Here is a 21,172-nt window from a genome sequence, read left to right as displayed (position 1 = left end):
GTGTGAGTGAGTGAGTGAGTGAGTGAGTGTGTGTGTGTGTGTGTGTGTGTGTGTGTGTCTGTGTCTGTGAGTGAGTGAGTGAGTGAGAGTCACTGAAGGATTTATCACAATGCTGATTCCTCAAGGAAGCTCTAACATATTTTAAACAAAATACTGAATCACAGAGAGGGATGATTACATTTTTTGAGACCGAAACAGACAATCAAGAGAAAGGGGATGAGAGGACTAGAAAACAGATGAATAAAAGATGTCTGAATCATTTTTTGGCCACAGACATAAACAAATAGAGAAGAGTTGTCTGTAGTCGTCCTCTCAGAGCCCCAGTTCGGTTAAACAAACCCGACTCTACCTGGACAGCCATGCTTTCCCTCCCAGTGCTAACTCAGTAGTGAGGTCCGTCGTGATCTGTAGCTAGACGTTACTCACCGAACAATTACGGCTCCGCAGAGATCAAATGAGGCAACGGCAGATTCACAGACCCGTTCCAAGCATTTACAAATACGAGTAAGGCTTCAGTCATCTCTGCTGACTCACTGTCTGAGAACATAGAGTTATCTGGTGACTTCCACCAAGCGAGAGACTTTTTCCACCCGTTTGGTACTTTGTATGTCAGTATGTCGGGGTGGTTGGATAAAGACTGGGAAAAAACAGCAGAACATCCAGTAAGAGATGACTGGAACAAAAACTAATAGTTGGCCAGCTTTCCAAATAGAGATCCATTATGGATTACGCTCGTATAAACATCTGTCTGGAAACAGAAAGGTCAGTTGAATAACTCCATATTGTACAGCTTGGAAATTGTAAACTAAGTGATACTCTGATAAACGATACTTGCCTTTAAAATCAAAATAAATTGACATTTGCAACCCATTTTACATATGTAAATGGTTGTATATGAGTACTATGTTGCTCTCAACAAGAAAAAAAGTAGGTCAAGACTGCTGATTTTTTTTCCATTGGGAATTCACTGGATTGGGAAAACTGGGCGTTTTGAGAAAGCAGCAAGGTGATTGTTAAGAAAAAGTTGGATTTATGACATCAAGGTCAATTTCATGCTCCTGTTAAAACAAATTGCTGAAATTGTGTTTGAACCATCAGGATGAATCTTTTAGGTTGCATAACGTATTCCCAAGAGAAAATGTAATCCTGGTGAAAACAGTTGGAACGGGACACGGGTATCTGCGTATTTTGGACACTTTTCCTCTTGTATTGTGCGCACGTGGGCTGACAATCATGTTCCAAATCAAAAACATCACGCACTCATTCTTTTCCAGATCACGGTTAAGGTCCATCCATCAGTGCAGCTTGTAGATATGCCAATGTGAAAGCATTAAGGCTGAAAAATGTCTGCGATAATCTGTTTCCACTTATTCTTTAAAGGACGGAGGATTTTGGAGGATTCCAGAAGGGTTTTAATACCCTCTGAATTGCTTTGACTTCTTTAATCTCTTCTTTAATCTCTCACTGCAGAGCTTCTGAACACTGTCATCCAGCCGTGCTGCTTTGATAGACCTGCATTATTATCATCCCTCATGCTGTCAGTCACTCAACCCCTCAGCTTTCAGAGGCTTTTTCCAAGGTCTTATCCCAAGAACTCAAACGTCCGCTCTAAACCAGTTTGTTTATTCATGGTCAAAGGCTCCTAGATGAAGAACGACAGGTTCAGTGGGGAATCTGAGATTGGTCAACGTGATAATCATGGACCTGGTTTTGATTAACTGGGCAGCCTTGAAAAAGGCATCATAGGCCGTATTTCATGTGCAAATTAAAGCATCGCTGTGAGGGATAGATGTACAGTCTATTTAATAGAGTGTACTGTCTTAAGGCCCTAATTTTGAAGGTTTTTTTTTTTTTGCCCACTGGAAAGAATAATGTGGGGGCTGAATGATTTGCAACAAGGTAAATAACAATACAACCCATTGAACAAACAATACAACCCACTGATCCTCACTCATTTCCATCTTTTATGAAATATAGACCGATTAAGCGTCATAGTTCTCGACATGTTCCAAAAGAGTAAGCAACAACATTACACTGCTTTCTAAAGGTGTGGTTACATTTATCATTGCTTTGTGTAATTTCGCATCCAGTAATTTCAATAGGAATCAGCACAAAGAAGAACTTCACTTCATGGACTTCCTGTGGCAAAGAAATGTCCCTATGCGAAATTTGTGCAGAGTTCAAGTTTAGTGGACTTTGACACAAATTCAATAGCAAGCATCTTTTTTTCGGCAGTGACCTCTGCATGGGTGGAGATTCGCAACACAGCAAAACTGTGCCAGTACCAAAACGATCCAGACAGTTTTGTATAAAACTACATATCAATATTCTAACCAATATTCCCTCTAAGCTGTGCGTGTGCACTTCATTCGTTTTGACCGTGCAGAAGAAATAATATGCCGCGCACAGGACTGATGCAAAAATAAGTTGGGAAAGCCATGTGATTGAAGTCAAGTTAAGTGCAAATGAATTGCAATGTTCAGGCAAACCACTATAGAGTTGGTGTCGCTACAGAGTAAAATCCGGTAAATGCAGGTTTCTTAGAAAGACAATGATGTGCGTTAAATGAGTCTCTGCTTGTTGTGTTGAGCTATTCCATCCACAACCATTAATTACATGTGAAATAAAATGTCATTGAAAGAAAAGTGGCTTGAGTAAGTGGTGGAAATAGCGGATGATGGACACAGAACGGTAACAAAACTCCGAGACATTTACAGTTACACACAGGTGTAGTGGTGTGCAAACTCTACTGCATGGGGATGTTTAGATAACTGTAAAAGAATTCACGTTCACGTCTTTTGAAAATATTTATTGAAAATATAAATGTTTTATAAGATATTATATTATATTATAATAAAGAATTGAACTCCTCTGCATGAGATTTTTTAAAATTATTTTTAAATAGAATTTCTTGGTTCATTTACTAGTCGTCAGACTGGAAGTTTATTTTGTCGTCATTTTTCATCATATTTTGTCACATGTCGATCTTTTTTTCATCTGTGAAACGTCACAAAGAGTGCTAATGTTGGCTTTCATTCATTCTATGACAGCATTGCATTTGTCCTTCATTGAGAAGGAAAATCCAGAATGCATTGTAAAAAAAAAAATAATCATGATTCCAAGATGGCAGTCAAGCTAATATTCCATGTGGTGCAGATTTTCAAAAGCTTGAATAATTCAAAGGACAATTGATAATATTGGTTTAAAAAAAAAAAAAAAGTTTTATATACAGATGAATACCATGAAATGTATTTTTTAATTGATGGTTACACCACAACAGCCATTAAGCAGAATCTTTTCTTGAAAAAGGTATAAAGGTTTTCCAAAACCATGAAACCAAAATAAATACAAAGAGGACAAAAATGTCACATGTTTAAAATACATTTACTTCATTATTTTATTTGTTCTTTTTTTTCTTGGGCACTGTTAATTGCCACTAATCTATAAACATACTTTACAGGAAAACACTGATAAAAGGTTGTAGGTCTAATGTTGTAGGTTACATGACAATGGCAGACTTTATCAATACTACACACATGCACACTTCTAGAACATACATATTACCAGCTGAGAGAGCGAGGGAGCTCACTAGGATTTGAAACAGTTTAAATCTGAGATGATTCACTTCAACTGTAATGTAATGTCAACTGTAATGACAAGAGACCAAACAGAAAAAAAATATATATCACTGATTTACAATGAAAAGTGACTTTTCTTTTAACGATAGACACTGTCGCGCTGACTATGCACTGACCTACTAGTCACTCAAGCCCTGTGACCCAGATTCTCTGTTGTTGTCAAAATATTTTGTTCTCATGTAATTCCTCAAGACTGTGAGAAAACCGGACGTGTTCTGAAGGACAGCACAGATCCGGAGACTCTCACACTGTGTGTTTAAAAAACAGCTTCTTAATCTTGAGCCAAACAGACAGTCTGTCCAAAAATGTGCACAAGGGCAAAATTAAACATCATTGCCAGGAACTAGGTCAAAAGAGCATCATTTTTTGTGAATGAAGCAACTCCACTGGGCAAAGACAGTCACCAAACAAGCACGACCTCCCCTGTGCTGGCTGACTCACACTATTAATGATAAAAACACTTAGGCGTGACAAAATGTACTACATGCTGCAGTCTGAGCTCAATAATTACTGATCTACTGTACTGTAGCTGTAGTCTGGACTAAAACACTGATTGTGGGTGGTGTAGTGGTTAAGGATTAGAGCTGCTAACTGAAAGGTTGCAGGATTGAACTTCAGCTCCACAATTCACATTCATGCATCAGCGAAAGCTCTCAAGGCTTGCTCATACTCCCTGTCTGACATCTGCATAATTGGCGTGAACTGACTTGCTCTCTTTAAAGTTGACTGATTATTATTTATGCTATCATTTATTAAGCGGTTTTGGCAGATAAACTGGAAACAGTTACATTTTATTGGAAGAATTGAGCTTTTACCCTATGAGGCATTGGCTGTGATGCGGCCTTTCCTGTTCTTGGGAGTCAAACTTACCCCCCCCCCCAGCTTGAAGAAAACAAGGTTTAAAACATTGCAACAGTGGTGGTGCTTACAAGACGCTGCTTTGATGTCCTTAGCTATCCAGGCCATCATAGAATATCTCATAAAATATTTAGAATTTATTTAGTCAAGTTCCTGCTCTATTTCATCAACGAACATAGTTTCAAACAAAGCCACAGCTGAACTGTTTTGTGTCTCTGAGCAACACACGACGGTGTTTTGTTACTGAATCAATCAGCTGTTTGAACAAATTGGTTGAATGAATGACTCAATGACTCACTCATGCAGTGATTTGCTGCCTCCTACAGTCAATTTTGGTTTATATTTAAAGTAATTTTAGGTTTTATAAAAAATAAAAATAAATAAATGCCACTTCAGATGCAGATTTTGTACCACCTCTGCATTGCAAACACAATTTTTCATTTCATTTGATTGATAACAGTGTCTTACTATTTAAATTTATTGATTAAATGTATGAATTTGACACAAAAGATGATGCATACATTTAATTAGTTTAGAAAATTTGCTTTAAGGTAAAAACCAATTTAAACTTATTGGAAAAGTTACATTTCTGCCATTCCTGCAAACCAATCACCAGCACAATAACAGGCTCAGCAAAATATCATTTAATTATTGTTATCGACAATTTCAGAAAATATCAAGACACCCCTAGTTCATGATGATGTTAGCTGTATCAGTCGATTTGGCCATGTCTCTTCAGAGTCAATAATATAATTGGTGTGGGTCCTGACCTGACCTATGAGTTACACTGGTCATGAATTTCTTATGAAAAATTCTTTACTTCTTGGCAAATGTACATCTTTTCTTATGAATTTCTTTGTAATGCAGTGTAATAAGTGTGCACAATTTGGGAGCAGATGATAAAAGGCAGCTGAGGCTGCATTATCTCTGAACTGACGGGATTCATAGCGCACTTGAATAGCTTACTCAAATTTGAGCCAAAACAATTGCCATTATTTTTTGGAAACAGCAACATACAACACTTATCAAATATGGCCACAAGAATATTACTAATGGAAAATCCACACACAGTAAAATGTTTTTTTTGTTGTTTTTTTTTAAATAGAGTTTAAATTAATAAAATAAAGTTCAATTTAAGCTTAATTTTAGGTTTTATAAAAAATAAAAATAAATGTCCAGGGACATAAATGTCCAGCATTCAAATTGAATTTAAGAACATTTTTCTCACTGCAAGTTTAAGCAAGGATAGACACTTCACAGGACAGTAGACAAATGCACAAAAGTGCAGCCTCAATTTACCACAGGCTTGAATCAGCACCTCTCTGACCCAGTCTCAACAAATACGGAGCGCCGTGGACATCACAAACCTGTCATTTTTTGGCAGGATTGTCCTCTGGAAAATGCCTGTATCCAAAGGCCAACCCACAAACATGCATCCCCTGGTGTATGGAGCAGAAAATGTAGATCTCTGAGCAATGGAAAAAGTAATGAAGTCTAATGAGTCATCGCTCACACTATTTCCTTTCCTAGACAGGTTTACTTGGATATTTGCAAAGGATACCTTTGACATAAAATGTATTTTGCCAACTGTTGGCAGATCGAATTTTACCTCCATTGTCTTTCAAAGAACGAGAGTTTTCTCTTGAAGTATGGTGTGAGAACTCACTCGCTTTAAGTTCAAAACGTAAATGACAGGCTTCCAGCTGGATAGAAGCTGTTGCAAGACAAGTGAGGCCTACTGATTGTTTAGTCCAAAAGGCACTATAAACCTATTCAACACAAACTTTTGCAATAAATGCAACATTTTAAGAAGCAACATATCAAATGAAGCAAATTAGTCACAAATTGTTTGAAAAAAGACATGAGCCACATACACAACCAAGGATCATTGTAAAAATGTGCCTCTACCTACATTTTTGCAAAGCTCTGTACCTATACATACAATTGACTGCAGTTTCCAGCAGAAATGAACACTACTGTAGTGGCATACAACCTTTATTTATTTTCACACAAAATACACTTACTGAGGCAGGTTATTGATTTTTAAAAACTTTTTTTCACACGATTTCTGACCTCAAAACACTTTTACCATAGTGCATAGTGCATTTACCGTGCTTGCTTTTGTTAGCACTAATATTTAGGTTTAATGTAGATGGTACTTTTTTGTTTTACACAATTAAGCATTAACATTAACCTTTTAGCGCCACTCACCAAACATTTCATTTCAAACTGCCACGATATGTACAACAACCAACCTAATAAAACATTGCTAGATTCATGTTTATCTGTTTTGGATAAAACTGAATGTGCTTTTAGTGTCACTCACTGGCTATTTCACTTTGAAGGTGCCACGAAAGCAAGCAAAATATTATTGTTATACAAACATGTTGCTAAAGGCACATTTTTCCAATGAGCCTGAGGAGTTCTCATGTATTTATCCATGTATGTGCATGTGTATGTGTGTGTATACAGTATATATATACACACACACACACACACACACACAGAGGAGTGGAAGAGGACTCCAGTGGCAACCTGTGAAGCTCTGGTGAACTCCATGCCCAAGAGGGTTAAGGCAGTGCTGGAAAATAATGGTGACCACACAAAATATTGACACTTTGGGCCCAATTTGGACATTTTCACTTAGGAGTGTACTCACTTTTGTGATTTTAGTTTTTTTGAGGGGACAGCAAATTTACACAAATTTATACAAGCTATACACTCACTACTTTACATTGTAGCAAAGTGTCATTTCTTCAGTGTTGTCACATGAAAAGATATAATAAACTGTTTACAAATGTGAGGGGTGTACTCACTTCTGTGAGATACTGTATATATGTAGGGTAAACATACCTATTAAGCTCACCAAAATCTACATTGAGACATTTTTAGTGCACAAGATATTGGTTTCAGTACAAAAAGTGATGTTAAAATAAAACATTAATCTCTCACACAAAAATATTAAATGTAAATGCAATAAGTCTGGCTGTGCTTAATGGGTACATGTTTGTACCCTTTAAGCACACCCCTGTTCCCATTAAGCTCACATCATATTTTATTAAAAATTCCTGTTTATTTTAAGGAAAATATTTAAAGAATAATTGTACAAATATATATTTTTTGAAGGTACAAAGTCAATCACAAAAAAAACAGAACACTAAAATCAAGCAACAAGACATTCAAATCGATCAGATATATATTCATAATGAAGTGTAATTTAAGCACATTGCAACATCTAGACTAGTCCACGTTCAGCTAAGTAACACATTCAAAAATCAAATAAAACACCAATAAAACATTTCATTCATGGGGATGAACACAGAAACTAGCTTCATTATGAAACCTTGTTTTAATTCGATGTCAACTTATCTATATTCTCTTAAGGCTGGGATACAATACATGATTTTTGCCCCGATTTTCCACTGATTTACAGTCTGGAGAAGTTGACACTAGTTGCCAAAGGTCGGAGGCAGTCTGTAGATTTGAGTTGACAGAATCCATAAATCGATTAACTTAACTTAAAGTGACAACCATCAGTTAATATTTAAAGTATGTTTCTGAAGTATTTATGTAGACGTTCAATGTGGAAGAGCTTAAAGAGCACACTGAGCTTAATTGTATAAATTTAAATATAAATATAAATTTCATGTAATATATTAAAATGACAGCCTCTTTTGGTGAAAGTTTTTAGACAGCTTTCAAAATGGCCACCAGTCTGTGTGAACACATGGATACTCATATCTCAGTGTGCAATGATCTGACTCACTTGAAATTACAGGAAGTATATAGTAACAAACATATCAATTGGTTAAGACATCAAGTAGGATAATAAATTATTTTTTCTTTTTATAATCTGATCTCAAAAATGGAAGTGTGCTTAATGGGTACGTGAGCTTAATAGGTACGTTTACCCTATGCGTTTGGCAGATGATTTATTCTAAAAACGATTTACGTTGCTTTCAAGTTCATGCATTCCCTGACCCCAGCGACTTAAGACTGGGATATATATATATATATAGACTATATATATATATATACACAATTTATTGCATATATATTTCATAGATTAACCTTGCATTTTCTAGTCTTTTTTAAATGTATTTTAAATTTGTAATGATACATTATCATTTTATCTTTAATATATATATAATTTTAAATAATATGTATATCTTTATTTAAATAATAATTATATATAAAATTATAATTTAAGAATATAACTAATTGTGTTGCCAACTCGATGTAAATTAGATTTATTGGTAATCATGTTTGAAAATTCTCAGTGGCTCATTTCTGATCATCATTTTATCATTTATGGCCATTATTAAAGAAAATACTTAATTCTGTAACCCAGAAATCACTATTTTATTGTGTTGCAGCTGTGCTGCTCTGCGTGCAATGTGAAACAGGCCTTACTGTCAGACCATGCTCTGCACTAACCCTGACCTCAAAACCATCCAGCTCTGCGCAGCATGTGTACGGTCTCTTCTTAAAGCCTCTGCGCCTCTTTTATTGGCTATCAACGCCTCAGAAGCTCTGACCTCTTCAAAAAGAGTCTCAGCTTACACCCTAACCTCAAACACCATCAGGCCCTCAGACTCGGGAGAGCTTTTTCTCAGTTGTCTGCACCTCTTGAGTAATGTCTGATAGTAGCAGATAGCAATGGGCTTAAATGAGTGTTAACGGTCTCACAGTTCAAGCACTCTTCCCTGCGGACTTGTATCAGGGCCTGAGAGTGAGAAAGGTAACTTGCCTGCAGGGGATAAGGATGTTAGAAAGCGTGAGTGTTCGAATGGAAAGAAAGCATGTGTGTTTGTGATAGATTGATAGAGACTAAGTTGATTTGTGCATGTTTATGTAAGAGCGCAGGAGGCTATTGAGTTATTGTAACAGAGCTCTGAAAGTGTGAGCGTGTATCAGTGTTAGAGAAGATACTGTAAACTTTTACGCTACTCATAATTTAAAGCAGTTAAACTAGTCAAGCTCCACTTAAGAAAAGGAGTTTGCTACTTTAAATATAAAACTATCAGATGATATAATTTTTACAGTCAGATAAATCACTTTACTTAAGATAAATATTACTCTAAGTAAATTTACACAAATTACAACTAAATACTTGAAACACCATAATCTATAGTGACAAATAACTGCACTTAGGGGTGGGAGATCTTCCCAAAATATCGTATCACAATCTTATCATACAAAAAAATCACGATCCACAATCAGAATCGCGATCTTCCCAAATTTGAGATGTACTATTGAGAATATCCAGAGTGGATCAAGCCTATGACTTACCTATTTGAACAATTTAAAACGCAGTATTGCATTAAACAACCAAAATTGATATTTAAGCCCGAGTTTAAAACACTGCATCACTGTATGAATCAAATATACACTGATTCTTATTAAGGTTATAAAGTGATTCATTCAAGAGCAGTGAGTGATTGTCTCTGTATTTTGTTGTTTGATTAACATTAATGACACAGGTAGCAGTAGGTTTATTAGGCTGCTGTCTCTTTAAGACTGAACGCACAGATCTTAAATACTGACACACATCCGATTTCTTTCCCAATTGTTTATATTCACATAAGACATAACTGACCGTCTTTATGTAAATACTCAGCAAGACAAGACATTTTGACATTATATTTGTGTGTATATTTGACCATTTATGTGTGTGCCTGAAACGCCACATATACTTTGCTTGTTCATGTTTAGCTCTCTTTTTAAAAATAAAAGCATGTCCCACAGTAGACTGCATTTTACGAAAGTCACATTGCATGATTGAACTGATTTGGACGTTAAGTTTAGGAGAGGCGTAAGCACACTGCTTGAAATGTTTAAAACTGCTTGCGGCACAAATCGAAACTGAAACTAAAATTTGATTCATCGCAGTACTACTGCTAGCTCACGTTGAGTTGTTTCTTTAAGTACGTCACTACGCATGAAAGACACATGATAGAGACACGTGAAATAATTTGACCAGCCACAGTCAACTAATAGGCAGTCATTGCTGTAGTTTTAACATTATTATGAGGACATAAAAGATCACGATCTCTACGGTTCGCTTGAAAAGTAGATCATAGACGTCTTCGAGATTGATCACGATATAAAATCGACAGATCGCCCACCCCTAACTGCACTAGATATTTAGCTTAGAAAATATAAAATGCACTTATGATGGACCACATTTACGTTCTTAATCACGGCTCCATTCTGTTTTTGCTTCAGATGTCGAAATTATACAGTCTAATTACAATCTAAATAACATATGCAGCATCTTTGTTTGGATTGTGATTAGTGGTTGACTCTAATTTTGAAAGAGCACAGGCAAAGCCTTTGTTTACATAAAGAGATTTATTTTATTTGTATTAATTTATTTGATTTGGGATTTATTTTAATATTTAAGTTTAGTTTTGTTATTTGACATTTTCAATTTCACAAAGAAATGTGCCGCATTTTGTCTGAGAAATAATAAAAGGACACCTTTTCGTTTATAATGTCTTAAATCTCCCTTTGTTAAAAAATTAAGAAAATCTTACAATGAAATCAGTAACATGAATCATATCGCATCGTGAGTTGAGTGAATCGTTACATCCCTATATGCTACTAGTTTTTGCTGTGGTATCAAAGTAGTAAAGTGTTCTTTAAATAATGTCATTTAAATAATAAAGAACCATTTTTTTGCTCATCCGAAAAATGATCCGATCTGTGACTCAAAATCTGTAATATGATCTGAGCTGTGAGTTTTGTGATCCGTTGCACCCCTACTCTCTTGCCTTGTTATTTTTTAGATCATGCTGATTTGTCCACTGTGAAGTTCAGCCGATGTCCTTTTTTATTCGGGCTAGTTAAAATAATTTTGGGTTATGAATATCTGAAGTATGTCTGCCTTAAGGGCTACCAGGGATTTCTTTGGAAAGCTGAGATTCTTGTGATTCGAATTATGCATTTTAAGACACAATCAACACAGCAGGTATACTCAGGGTCTTTGTCAGACCGCCAACAAGGCTTCATGCTGTCATCCCATTGTGTTTTCCAGCTAATAGCTCCCAGCTATAGTCATCTGCAGGCATCCATTTACAAAAAAAAGTAGGTGGAATGTTTTTATTTCCTTTTTCAGTGTGTTCAAAGTTCTATTACTCAATACCAGTAATACTTAGTGATTCTGAGGTTTGTTCTGTTTAGGAGCAAACCTCAGGGTGTCACCTTTCAAAAGAGACCAAAACCATGCATATACTCCAAATGGTTTAAGAGCAGCATGCGATTTACTTATGCCTTTTTTAGGTGTTTTATGGCAAATTTTACAGGAATGCTAAGGAGTTAATGCACTTTTTTATTTGATTGTTTATGAACAATTCATCAGTGCACAACTTTTTTTTTCTCATTGTAATATTCGATCAAAATAATTAGGTATTCTTCTCAAGCCACTTTTTTACTAATCACTCAATAATTTATGTATAAACTGTCAACATTTTTTTTATGTTTATTATTAATGATTCAACAATGCGCAAAATTTTGTGTCATTGCAATCTTTAATTAAAATAACTTGCACTTTTTAACAAATTTCATTTTCTGATGACATCACTGAGGCCACACAGGCGATTGGACAATGCTGGCCAATAACTAAAATAGCTATTGTTTTGACTCCAGATTGGCTCCGTTTTTGTATGTAGCACTCACTTTTCATAATCTAAGTAGTGTCCAAGGATAAAAAGTTGTGTCTTCAATTTTTAATTTTGAATAGCACATTTCACAAAAAAAAATACAGCTGAATACAGATGATAAATAGGTTCCAAACATCCAGAAATGTACTTAGAATTTGGTCCCTGAGCTTTCCAAAGTTGAGCAGTCCTGCTGTAAACCAGTAAATTCAGATTATATTAAAAGGTTATTTATTATTTGAATAGGTCATGTAACCACTATAAATGAGTCATGCAGGAAAAACAACATACAATCCGAAGTTCAGCATATAACATGATGGAAGAGTCAAGCTTGGTTGCACATTTGCATGGCAACAGAAAAGGTCATAAAAAGGAAGAGTAATTTGGTGTGCACAATTGAAATGAATCAGGGATTTTCAGATTGCTATCTCCGTGACTTCAGATTGCCCTGGAATAATTGAGCTGACGGGGAAGTTCACGCCTCGCAAACTAAACAGTGTTCTGCTACAGGTCTGCGTCCTCATATCACCAATCTCACTCCAGACACACACACAGCTCCCTCATAAATATTGGATCAACAGAACGAAGTGTATTTCTGTTACAGAAGAATGTGAGGCCAGACAAGGTGAATGAAAAAAGACAGACAGAAGATACTGGCACTGAAAAATTTGAATGTTTGTATTACGGACAAACAAATAAAGTAAGAAATGAGAGTCTTTGCATCATTTTGAAAGGCACTTTTATCAAAAGCGAGGAAGTGCATTGAGTGTATTTAACTTAGCGATACATGTGCTCCCTGGGAATCGAAACATGAACTTGCCGTTTTGATAACACCATTCTCTACCAATTGAGATCAAAGTTTTCAGAACCATAACAAGACAAAAACAAGCATGACAATGAAATACAAATAAAACTTCATAATAGTCACGGTTTTCAACTTTAAGCAGTTCAAGAGCTCATTTTCAGCCACTTTATTTTACAGTTTGCCTAAAACTAAATAAAATAATATTATTTACAAATATGTACGTGATTTGATTATGATTTGTTTGTTTGTTTGTTTTTGTTTTGTTTTCACATCTTCACATCAAAAGCAGACTGTGAAAACTCCAGACACACACACAGCTCCCTCATAAATATTGGATCAACAGAACGAAGTGTATTTCTGTTACAGAAGAATGTGAGGCCAGACAAGGTGAATGAAAAAAGACAGACAGAAGATACTGGCACTGAAAAATTTGAATGTTTGTATTACGGACAAACAAATAAAGTAAGAAATGAGAGTCTTTGCATCATTTTGAAAGGCACTTTTATCAAAAGCGAGGAAGTGCATTGAGTGTATTTAACTTAGCGATACATGTGCTCCCTGGGAATCGAAACATGAACTTGCCGTTTTGATAACACCATTCTCTACCAATTGAGATCAAAGTTTTCAGAACCATAACAAGACAAAAACAAGCATGACAATGAAATACAAATAAAACTTCATAATAGTCACGGTTTTCAACTTTAAGCAGTTCAAGAGCTCATTTTCAGCCACTTTATTTTACAGTTTGCCTAAAACTAAATAAAATAATATTATTTACAAATATGTACGTGATTTGATTATGATTTGTTTGTTTGTTTGTTTTTGTTTTGTTTTCACATCAAAAGCAGACTGTGAAATCAAGAAGAATAAAATTACTTAGATGCTTGGATGTTTTCAAAACTTGCAACACTTATAAACGAAGACTGTGATTTGATAAATCTGCTTCGTTCCTATTGACCGGCCACTACGCACGTCCAAGAATAAGAATCTCTGCAACTTATTTTATGCAGTCTTTTTGTAGTCAAATCCTGCAGTTAACAATTTTTTTCAAATCAAATATAGAATTTTAAATATTGCAAATACTAATCTACTGCTGTAATGAATACAGCTACTTTTTTTGTTAGCTTGTAAAGTAGCTAGTAACTAGTTTTTAAAAGAGTAACTTCACTGTTCAGGGCTCAACACTAAGGATTTATTCCTGTGACGCAAAGCTGAATTTTCAGCATCATTACTCCAGTCTTCAGTGTCACATTATCCTTCAGAAATCACAATGCAAATGAGCATGTGTAAGAAATTTTGGGGTTAATGGTCACATGTTCAGTTTGTTTTGTCATAGTTTTCTTTGTGTTTCCTGTTTGGTTCCTGTTTTTCCTTATTTGGTCATGTTCCTGTGTTCATTAGTTCCTTTGCTCATTGTTTAATTATTAGTTTACCTGTATCACCTGTGTCTAGTTAATTACCCTCGTTTGTCTTGTATTTAAGCCCCAGTCTGTTTAATCTTTGTTTGTCCGGTCACAGTTACACTATGTTGTGTTTCCCATCATCCTTCTGCCTTTTTTGTTATTAAACAGAGTTTAGTTTGCACCAGCCGTCTCCTTCGCCTTCCTCCTCCTGACACAACAGTGACAGATGACCGGACCTAAAAACATGATGACAAGGGCTGAGGACAGGCTGTGTGGGCTACGACAAAGTGGTCGGACTTTGGAGGGATATGTGGAGGAATTCCTAGAGTTTTCCAACAGGGTGAGCTGGCACGACTCTGCACTTGGTGCCTGCTTTCTGTTGGGGCTGGATGATGAGACTATCCGCTGTGATCTCCCCCTTGATCGAGTTAGTTAATCTCGTCCTTTATTTGAATGGTTCAGATTGCAAAATTGAAGCAATAAAGGCGGATCTCAAGTCTCCTCATCCAGCCCCCTCAGGAGCACGCCATGTCTCCCCAGCTCACCCCATGCCGGGAACCCCCACATACCTCAATGGCTCCGCCCACTTGCCGAAGCCAGGGTGTCCCCGTATTCTCCAAAGCTCCACTGTAGTCCTCCGCCCAGGAGCGCCAGCCGCTCGGAAGTCTAGACGGCCTGCCTCTCAGCAATCAAGCTCGCCAGCCGCTCGGAAGTCAAGACGGCCGGCCTTTCAGCATTCAAGCTTGCCGGCCGCTCGGAAGTAGAGGCCGCCGGCCGCTCCGAAGACAAGCCCGCTGGCCGCTCCAGTGTCGGCTCCAGCCCCAGAGCTCGCTGTGTCTAGTTAATTACACTCGTTTGTCTTTTATTTTAGCCCCAGTCTGTTCAGTCTTTGTTTGTCCGGTCACAGTTATACTATGTTGTGTTTCCCATCGTCCTTCAGCCTTTTTTGTTATTAAACTGAGAGTTTAGTTTGCACCAGCTGTCTCCTTCGCCTTCCTCCTCCTGACACAACCGTGACATTAACATGAGTACATATGAATGTGTGGATGGCCATGTGTGTGCCTAAGTCCACAACTTAACTTTGCCGAAAACTGAGCGTAGACAGCAGGCTACTTGTTATCATTTCAAATATTTTCTTTCCACGTACCCAGGTCTAACTCAAACAAATGGCTTTAAATTAGATTAAATGAAGCTAATGACATCTATAGCTCATGAACAAGAGGAGAACAGCAACACCATCTAAGACTGGTGAAGTAAGAGGTCAAATTTTATAACAGCATTGAGTCATTGCATTGAATGCAATACAAAACCCTCAGTAAGGCACAGAACTCTTAGTGTAACCGTGATGGGGACTAGTTTAAAAGGACACCGTGCTCCAATGAATCAAGCACAATAAGACCAAAAATGTCAAATAAGATCTATTCTGATTTCATATTGACTATAAGTGTTATTCAACAACAATTGTGAATTCTGTTTGAATGTTACAGTGAGAAGACCCATAACAACAGTATTTTTCATTTCTTTTTGGGACTACTGTAGCTTTGTGCAGTTTCACACACTGTGGGATGCTAGCAAAGAATGGAAAGAGCAACATGTTAAAGTACTGGAAATAGAAAAGGAGCTATGAATACATGCCATTTTATAGGGTATGGCTTGTCTGTTTTAAGTTATTGTTAGTCCAATGGACAACAATCAAAACAAGTCACTTTGTCAGACGTGACTGACAATACATGATTAACTCAAACAAGTCTATAGGGCTGCTTCTTGGATCCAAAAGGATCCAAATTTCACTCTAGGACAGCACATTTCACTGAAATAATTGAAATGGCAATATGGCTGTGCAGTGCTTCTCTTCCCTATTTACCCACCAAAATACAAGCCTGAGTGAAATTGAGAAAGAAATATATATTTTATAATTTTATATGAATTATAAAAATTCATTTTACAATAAATGGCAATTGTGTCTCTTTTATATTTAGTTTAAATAACAAGTGTTTTTATTTTTATTAGTATTATTTTTAACGTATTTTTATTCATTTGATTTTTATTCTACAAAATTAATGTCACAATAGTAATATAATTGTCTTTTTATAAAGAGTTATTTTATAGATAATAAATAATAATAATAATAATAATTTGTTTATTTTACAGTAAAATGGCATTTATTATAGTAATATATTTGTCTCTTTTAAATTTAGTTAAAGTATTTTTATTATTACGATTATTATTATTTTTTACTTATTTTATTTTACTTATTACAATAGTAATGTCACAATAGAAATATATTTCTGTCTTTTTATAATTAGTTATTTTTGTAGTTAATAGCATAATAATAATAATAATAATAATAATAATAATAATAATAGCTGGTAACACTTTACAATAAGGTGTCATTTGTTAACATTAGTTAATTATTAACTAACATGAACCTTATTGTAAAGTGCTACATAACTTTATTTTACAGTAAAATAGTGTTTACTATAGTAATATATTTCTGTCTCTTAAATGGAGTTAAAACAATAACAATTGTATTTATTGTTAGTACCATTACTATAATTATTTATAAATTAGATTTAAAATTTTACAATACAATCATATATTTCTGTCTTTATTTTATAATAATAATAATAATAATAATAATAATAATAATAATAATAAATTCTACATTATTACCATTACATACATTTAAAAAAAATATATATATATATATAGTGTGAATGTAAAGCTGATTGTGACACTACTGAGTGCAACTGAAGCAGACTAAACAAACTTGAGTCCACTTTAAAGTCCAGGTCCTATGCGAATGCAAAAAGAACTGTTTTTGGGGTTTGTTAACTCAGTTCACTTCCATGTGTCTACATGGATCTGTATCGTTTGACATACATACATATACACAGTATACGAAAGGCTGCCTGTAGCCACCACCTTTAAACAACACCAATCTGAGGCCCTGCGGCTGAAAGCTAAGGTCCACACACTGCTAACATCTCACTGCTGCTTTCCCATCCATTAGTGCAGCTAAACCTTTTCACCAATATCCAAAACACCGATGCCTTCTACACCTTTCAAAATCAAGGATCACTTCAGCAACAATAATCCGTGACACGTGTAACGGCATGCTTGATATAATTCCTCCCAAAGTCCCTGGCTCGGCCGCCGTCCCCCGCCGTGTGCTCCAGAAAACTTCTCACCATCTCGCACATGTTTTCACGCTGCTTTCCCATCCATTAGTGCAGCTAAACCTTTTCACCAATATCCAAAACACCGATGCCTTCTACACCTTTCAAAATCAAGGATCACTTCAGCAACAATAATCCGTGACACGTGTAACGGCATGCTTGATATAATTCCTCCCAAAGTCCCTGGCTCGGCCGCCGTACCCCGCCGTGTGCTCCAGAAAACTTCTCACCATCTCGCACGTTTTCACTGACAAACTCAACATTTTCCCATTTCAGGCTGTTGTCCCAACATGCTTTCAATCCATTTTCATTTTCCCCAAAATCTTCAAAAACGAACTTCAATAAATACCACCCATACCAGTTCAGTCACCATGAATTGCATTTCGAGGTCAGTTATGGTTCATATAGACTCTTCCATTCCAGGAAGGAACTCTATATAACCAGAGGAACTTGGTCACACTTGGTCTTGGATGAGAAGAACGACTAAAGAACTACTTTACTTTAACCACTATTTAAAGCTGATATGTGAAAAAACAACAGCCATCATTTCCAACCAAATCAGAACCATATGATAATCAAGCCTCATACCATCTGACTTGCACGGTAGCACACAAAACCAACATCACACCCTCACAAACAAAAGGGTTAAGCTTTCTCTTATTGAATTACTTCAACAGGATTGTCTAATATCCCTGCAGAGAGAAAGAGGAACTCAAGAAGCTCAAGTTTTGAACTCCGTAAAGTGGCCTCAGAGCAAACGTGCCATAAAGTTTATAATTTTTACTAATAAAACGTTGTCAGAGACTTTCCTGTTTTGTCTGCACGTCACCATTAGTGCGGCGTTCACTGTGACCGGTGCGGTTCCTTGCTGTGTTTTCTTTACCAGGTAATAATGTGGAACATTCACTCTGTGCCCCTCGATTCTGTAAGGTTTTCATTGTGATAGGAAATACCAGGCATAAACTCTGACTCCCACAGTCTGAATGTTAAATGCCAGCTACTGTGAGCGAATTATGATGACGAACAGAAACATTTCCACTTTTTTTTTTGCATAACCTGAACCACCAACCCAAACAAAAGTAAAAACAAAATCACGGTTCTTTTTTTTTTTTTAAACCCCTAACCTGAAGTATAAAACATAGTGACTTGTTTGTTTCATGAATGTTCCGAATTGGTGTTGAAAGAAGATGTGTTAGTACATTTTAAAACAATGTGGCTTACAGTGTTTCCCCCCAGCGAAAGAAAAGTGATGTACCTATTCATTTTGACAGACCAGCACATCATAGAGTGGTGGTGTGGAAAATAAAAATAATTTAGAAGGTTTTGTTTAGCTTCCAGAATGAATCTATTGTGCATTAAATGCCTTATAATTGCATATAAAATGTATTACTGATGTCTGACATTTTTATGACAACAAAACCATCAAATGTACAAAAAATAACACATTTAGACACTAAATTTCATTATATATCTACATAAATATCTTTATACTGTCCTCTATGATGAGCAATAACATCTCTTCAATGTAAATTTTAGTAATCATCTCACTGGTATAAAATCCTGCTCATCAAATTAAATTAAATATTAAATATCTTTTAATTGGCTGTAATCGTGTCTCGTCACTTTTTTCACATTCAATATGTACAATTTGATTGGAAAACTAGTAAGTTCATGGTGTCAAAGGGATAGTTTAAATAAAAAATAATAACATTTTGTCATAATTTAGTCACCCTCGGGTTGTTCGAAACCTACTAAACCTATTAAACATAAAAAAAGAGCAAGTTAATTAAAAGAATCAAATTCCAATGCAGTCTAAATGAAGTGCCGAAATACAGGAAAAGTGAAACTGTACAAATATGGCAGGCCTGCACGCGCGCAGCCACATGAATAAGCAGGCGAGAGCAGGGCCTCTTTAGGAAGATTAAAAGGCCTTTTTCCATTCGGCAATGGAGCGCAGGGGTAGAAGGGCCACAGAGACGATCTCATTACAGACTAACACGCAGCAGCTGCCCTCCTCTCACCATTTCTTTTTATTTTCCAGAGTACAATTTGATTGGAAAACTAGTAAGTTCATGGTGTCAAAGGGATAGTTTAAATAAAAAATAATAACATTTTGTCATAATTTAGTCACCCTCGGGTTGTTCGAAACCTACTAAACCTATTAAACATTTTTTTGTTAATTGAACTTAAGCTGAAATAAAATAACATACATATTCAATGAAAAACTTATACTTGGCAACTAGCTGATAACTTTAAGTTGAAGTTCTAAAATTACCAAAATTAAACTAAAAATACATTAATGCTAAAAAGAAATAAGCAAAAACTAATAAATATATGATAAAAGAAAAAAAATACTAAAATCTAAACTAAATTGAAAAATTTGTATAAAAGCTAATTCAACATATTAATAAATACTATATAAATAATACCAAAAGTATATAAATCATACTAAAATAAGTGTTCCAAACACAAGACTTTTGTTTATTTTAATATTTTCTCATCATTTTAGTCTGTCCACTGAAAGTCGATGCAACCAAAACTCTCACACATCAAAAAGTACATCATAAAAGTAATCAATATGAATCGAGTGGATCAAATCGTAAGCTGAAATAAAATAACATACATATTCAATGAAAAACTTATACTTGGCAACTAGCTGATAACTTTAAGTTGAAGTTCTAAAATTACCAAAATTAAACTAAAAATACATTAATGCTAAAAAGAAATAAGCAAAAACTAATAAATATATGATAAAAGAAAAAAAATACTAAAATCTAAACTAAATTGAAAAATTTGTATAAAAGCTAATTCAACATATTAATAAATACTATATAAATAATACCAAAAGTATATAAATCATACTAAAATAAGTGTTCCAAACACAAGACTTTTGTTTATTTTAATATTTTCTCATCATTTTAGTCTGTCCACTGAAAGTCGATGCAACCAAAACTTTCACACATCAAAAAGTACATCATAAAAGTAATCAATATGAATCGAGTGGATCAATCGAAGTCTTCTAATGAAACATGATTATGATGAACAGATTTAATTTAGGCTTTTATACACATTGAAAGTTTTTTTTGGGGGGTTGGAACGACATGAGGGCGAGTAAATGATAACTTTTATTGTTGCATGAACCCAAAAATTAAAATTAGGCTGCGTTTTACTCACCCCCGAGGCATCCGAGGTGTATATGACTTTCTTCTTTCAGAAGAATCCAGTCTGAGTTATATTAAAAACTGTCTTTGATCTTTCAAGCTGTTTAATGCTACTCAGCGGGTGTTGCATTGCTTCAGTCCAAAAGAACTTAAATAAAAATCGCCCATCCATAAAAAAAAAACAAAAAAATAAAAATAAAAAAAAACACGTGTCTCACACGGCTCCGGGGGTGAACAAAGGCATTCTGTAGCGAATCGATGCGTTTTTGTAAGAAATAGGAGTAAGACGTATGAGGTCAGCGCTGCACATGCGCCGCTCAGAAGTCAAGGGCAACGGTCAAGAATTAGAAGTACAAAACGAGGATTTGTAAAGAAGAATGTCAGAGGATTTCGATATAAGCCAAGAGGAGTCTGGTTTTCCTTTGCTAAAGTAAGGAAACTTTGCTTCCTTTGCTCCTGTTAACAAA

General features: G+C 35.5%; 1 long non-coding RNA gene across 1 annotated transcript in view; it reads right to left on the bottom strand.

Moving 5' to 3' along the window:
* Positions 1-3,834: 3,834 nt before the first annotated feature.
* LOC107675468 (uncharacterized) overlaps positions 3,835-21,172 on the bottom strand; it is a 41,181-nt gene continuing 23,843 nt past the window's right edge. The window contains exons 2-3 of the long non-coding RNA XR_001632602.1: positions 5,864-5,964; positions 3,835-3,886 (exon numbers count right to left, since the gene is read on the bottom strand). This is a non-coding gene — a long non-coding RNA (uncharacterized LOC107675468). The remainder of the gene's footprint in view (positions 3,887-5,863; positions 5,965-21,172) is intronic.

This window comes from Sinocyclocheilus anshuiensis, unplaced genomic scaffold (genome assembly GCF_001515605.1).
Source record: "Sinocyclocheilus anshuiensis isolate Anshui unplaced genomic scaffold, SAMN03320099.WGS_v1.1 scaffold1270, whole genome shotgun sequence".
NCBI lineage: Eukaryota > Metazoa > Chordata > Actinopteri > Cypriniformes > Cyprinidae > Sinocyclocheilus > Sinocyclocheilus anshuiensis.
Note: the sequence above shows the minus strand (reverse complement) of the source record. Positions and strands in the feature narration are given on the sequence as shown.